Raw genomic sequence first — 4,748 nt, 5'->3', positions numbered from 1 at the left:
AGGCAGCTTTCCTCTAAATCCTGTCGGGTAACGGGGGCAAGTGGCACCCCCTTCCTCAGAAGAGTCAGACCCCTTTATTTCTTTTTGACATCTCTACTTAAAACCTGAAGAGCCTTCTATATTTGTAGCCAGTTATTTCACCAATGCCTCTCCACTGACTGGACTGGAATGTGTGCCATAGGCTGTGTATCCCCAGACATCTTCAAAGCCCCTGGCAATCTATCTCTTCCCATAACAATCTATGGGCATCCCATATTTCCCAGGGTGAAGAGGGGTATCCAACTAATTCCCCTTCTTGCTAGACCTGGCATTATATCTAGTATGGGAACCAGAATTGCCGGAGTCACAGAAGCCTCCTTGACATATAGCCAACTCTCAATAGAAACAGCCAACATTGATACCATGGCTAAAACCTTAATAGCCATGCAAGAACAAATTGACTCTTTAGCAGCCATACTCCTCCCAAATCACTGAGGACTACATATGTTAATGGCAGCACAGGGAAGAATTTATTTAGCTTTAGATGAAAAATGTTGCTTTTGGTTAAATCAATCGAGAAAAGTACAAGACAACATCAGACAACTCATAAGTTGAGTCTCTATATTTACGGGAACAAACTTCTCAGTGTTGGTTAGATTGGGAGGGAAAATGGAAATGGTTCTCCTGGGTTGTCCTCTTTTCAGGGCCACTTGTTAGTCTCCTACTTTTGGTCTTTTTTTTTTTTTTGAGACAGAGTCTCGCTCCAGCCACCAGGCGCCAGGCTGGAGTGCAGTGGCACGATCTCGGCTCACTGCAACCTGTGCCTCCTGGCTTCAAGCAATTCTTCTGCCTCAGGCTCCCAAGTAGCTGGGACTACAGGCGCACACCACCATGACCATCTAATTTTTGTATTTTGATAGAGACGGGGTTTCACTATGTTGGCCAGAATGGTCTCAATCTCTTGACCTTGTGATCCGCCCGCCTCGGCCTCCCAAAGTGCTGGGATTACAGGTGTGAGTCACCGCACCTGGCTTGGGTCCAGGTCTTCTAGATCTGATAACCCAATTTGTTTCCTGTCACCTTCAGGCCATCAAGCTCCAGATGATCCTCAGTGAGGGATACCATCCTCTCAGTATTCAAGAGTCACCTTTCTACAGAGGACTCCTAAGTGACCTATCAATGAGACATCACAGAGGTGAAATCCTACTCATCTCCTTTGGACCTAGCTGGACACCACTTTCACCAACCCACGGAGCCACTCTTGCCAGAATCCCAGAAGCCTCCTTGAGATTTTGGTCCATGAAGACATGGACCAAAAAAGAGTAAAAGTAAGAGACTATCAAGTGGGCCTAAAAGAAGAGAGCCCAGGAGAACCCTGACAGCTAGCAAGAGGCCCAAATCACCACTGCTCCTCTGTCAGCAGGAAGCAGTTACAGAAGACTGATCTTCATTCATTATCCCAAAGACTCGGGTGTTGGACTCTTGAATGGTGGAATGTTACAGTAGGTAGTTAGGCAGACATGAACAGGACAGTAGAGGGCCCTCCCCCAAGGAATGTCAGGCTATCATCAGGTAATGGTCAGGTGGTTGTTAAATTGTCTCTCCGAAATGATTATTGGTCTCACTCAGTGTCAGGGAAGACAGTCTCCCAACAGTCAGAAAACATGCAGGTAATCAGCAGCTTCTCGATAAGATCTGAGGAGTTGGGTGAGTGGGCTCAAGCCTGCACACCAAGAGGGAAAATGGTGGATGTATGATCTTCTTCTAGGGGCGTTCAACCAGTAAAGGACAATTGCCCATAGAGAGCATGTGCACAGCCTCAGTAAACATATGTGCATATGGCCACCCTACCAAGTGCTGACCAACACTGTGCATATGGTAGTTGAGCAATAGTCCACTCCCAGGGGAAGAATCAAGGGAAGAGAAAAGAAAATCCCAGGACAATGCCAGTGTATAAAACCCCAAGTCAAGGGCTGAACAGGGCACTGGGATCTCTCAAGTCATCCACTTGGCCCTCTTTCAAGTATGCTTTGCTTCCTTTCAAGCTTTTTTTTTTTTTTTTTTTTTTTTTTTTTTGAGACAGAGTTTCACTCTTGCTACCCAGGCTGGAGTGCAATGGCGTGATCTCGGCTCACCGCAACCTCTGCCTCCTGGGTTCAGGCAATTCTCCTGCCTCAGCCTCCTGAGTAGCTGAGATTACAGGCACGCACCACCATGCCCAGCTAATGTTTTTTGTATTTTTAATAGAGACGGGGTTTCACCATGTTGACCAGGATGGTCTCGATCTCTTGACCTCGTGATCCACCTGCCTCGGCCTCCCAAAGTGCTGGGATTACAGGCTTGAGCCACCGCACCTGGCCTTCCAAAACTTTTTAATAAACTCTCGACTGGGAGCAGTGGCTCACGCCTGTGATCCTAGCACTTTGAAAGGCCAAGGTAGGTGGATCACCTGAGGTCAAGAGTTCAAGACCAGCCTTGCCACTGTGGTGAAACCTCATCTCTGCTAAAAACAAACAAGAAAATAAAAATACAAAAAAATAAGCTTGGCATGGTGATTTGCACCCATAATCCCAGCTGTTTGGGACGCTAAAGCAGGAGAATTGCTTGAACCAAGGCAGAGGTTTCAGTGAGCTAATGCCATTGCACTCTAGTCTGGGCAACAAGTGGGAGACACTGTCTCAAAAAAAAAAAAAAAAAAAACAAAAAAGAAAAAAAAATTTTAAGCTGTCGTTCTCATGTGGAGAAATATACCTTGAAATCACTCCAAAGAGAGAAATGAGCCTTTTCCTTAATTAACTATCATAACTTAGTCCACATGTTCATTCCAAGGCCTTGAAATAATCCTGTTTCTTCACATGTATCTGATATGGTTTGGCTGTGTCCCCATCCAAATCTTATTTTGAATTGTAACTCTCACAGTTCCCACACGTTGTGAGAGGAACCCGGTGGGAGGTGATTAAATTATGGGGGTGGGTCTTTCCTGGGCTGTTGTCATGACAGTGAATGTATCTCATGAGATCTGATGGTTTTAAAAACAGTTTTCCTGCATGAGCTCTCTCTTTGCCTGCCACCATCCATGTAAGATGTGACTTGCTCCTCCTTGCCTTTTGCCATGATTGTGAGGCCTCCCCAGCCATGTGAAAGTGTAAGTCCATTAAACCTCTTTTACTTCCTAGCCTCGGGTATGTCTTTATCAGCAGCATGAAAATGGACTAATATAGTAAATTGGTACCAGAAGTGGGGTGCTACTGAAAAAGATACCCAGATATGTGAAAGTGACTTTGGAATTGGGTAATAGGCAGAGGTTGGAACAGTTTGGAGGGCTCAGAAGAAGACAGGAAAACTTGAGATAGTTTGGAATTTCCTAGAGACTTGCTGAATGGCTTTGATGAAAATGCTGATGATATCGACAATGAAATCCAGGGTGAGGTGATCTCTGATTGAGATGAGGAAATTGTTGTGAACTGGAGTAAAGGTGATCCTTATGTTTTAGCAAAGAGACTGGCAGCATTTTGCCCCTGCCCTAGAGATTTGTGGAACTTTGATCTTCAGAGAGATGAGTTAAGGTATCTGGTGAAAGAAACTTCTAAGCAGCAAAGCATTCAAGATGTGACTTGGGTGCTATTAAAGGCATTTTTTTCTTTTTAAGAGATGGGGTTTTGCCATGTTGGTCACGCTGGTCTTGAACTCTTGACTTCAGGTGATCTGCCCACCTCAGCTGCCCAAAGTGCTGGGATTACAGGCATGAGTCACTATGCCTGGCTGACAATCAGTTTTATAAGAGAAGCAGAGCATAATAAGTTCAGAAAATTTGCAGACTGACAATGTGATAGAAAAGAAAATCCAATTTTCTAGGAGAAATTCAAGCTGGCTGCAGAAATTTGCATAACCAACGAGGAGCTGAATGTTAATCACCATGACAACGGGGAAAATGTCTCCAGGGCATGTCAGAGATCTTCATCACAGCCCCCTCCATCACAGGCCTGGAGACCTAAAAGGAAAAAGTAGTTTTGTGGGCTGGGTCCAGGGTTCCAGTGCTGGTTGCAGCCTAGGAACCTGGTACCCTACATCCCAGCCACTCCTGCTGTGACTGAAAGGGCCATGGCTTCAGAGGGTGCAAGCCTCAAGCCTTGGCAGCTTCCACGTGGTGGTGAGCCTGTGAGTGCACAGAAGTCAAGAAATGAGGTTTGGGAACCTCTGCCTAGATTTCAGAGGATGTATGAAAATGCCTAGATGTCCAGGCAAAAGTTTGCTGTAGGGGCAGGGCTCTCACGGAGAACCTCTGCTAGGGCAGTGTGAAAAAGAAATGTAGGATTGGAGGCACCACAGAGTACCTACTAGGGCACCGCCTAGTGGAGCAGTGAGAAGAGGGCCACTGTCCTTCAGACCCCAGAATGGTAGATCCACTGACAACTTGCCCCATGTGCCTGGAAAAGTTGCAGACAATGCCAGTCTGTGAAAGCGGCCGGGAGGGAGGTTGTACCCTGCAAAACCATAGAGGTGGAGCTGCCCAAGACCATGGGAACCCACCTCTTGCATCAGTGTGACCTGGATGTGAAACATGGAGTCAAAAGAGATCATTTTGGAGCTTTAAGATTTCACTGTCCTGGCCAGGCGCGGTGGCTCAAGCCTGTAATCCCAGCACTTTGGGAGGCCGAGGCGGGTGGATCACGAGGTCAAGAGATCGAGACCATCCTGGTCAACATGGTGAAACCCCGTCTCTACTAAAACTACAAAACATTAGCTGGGCATGGTGGCGCATGCCTGTA

Source organism: Sapajus apella, unplaced genomic scaffold (assembly GCF_009761245.1).
Source record: "Sapajus apella isolate SASKATOON/1434 unplaced genomic scaffold, GSC_monkey_1.0 scaffold33, whole genome shotgun sequence".
Lineage (NCBI taxonomy): Eukaryota > Metazoa > Chordata > Mammalia > Primates > Cebidae > Sapajus > Sapajus apella.
Note: the sequence above shows the minus strand (reverse complement) of the source record.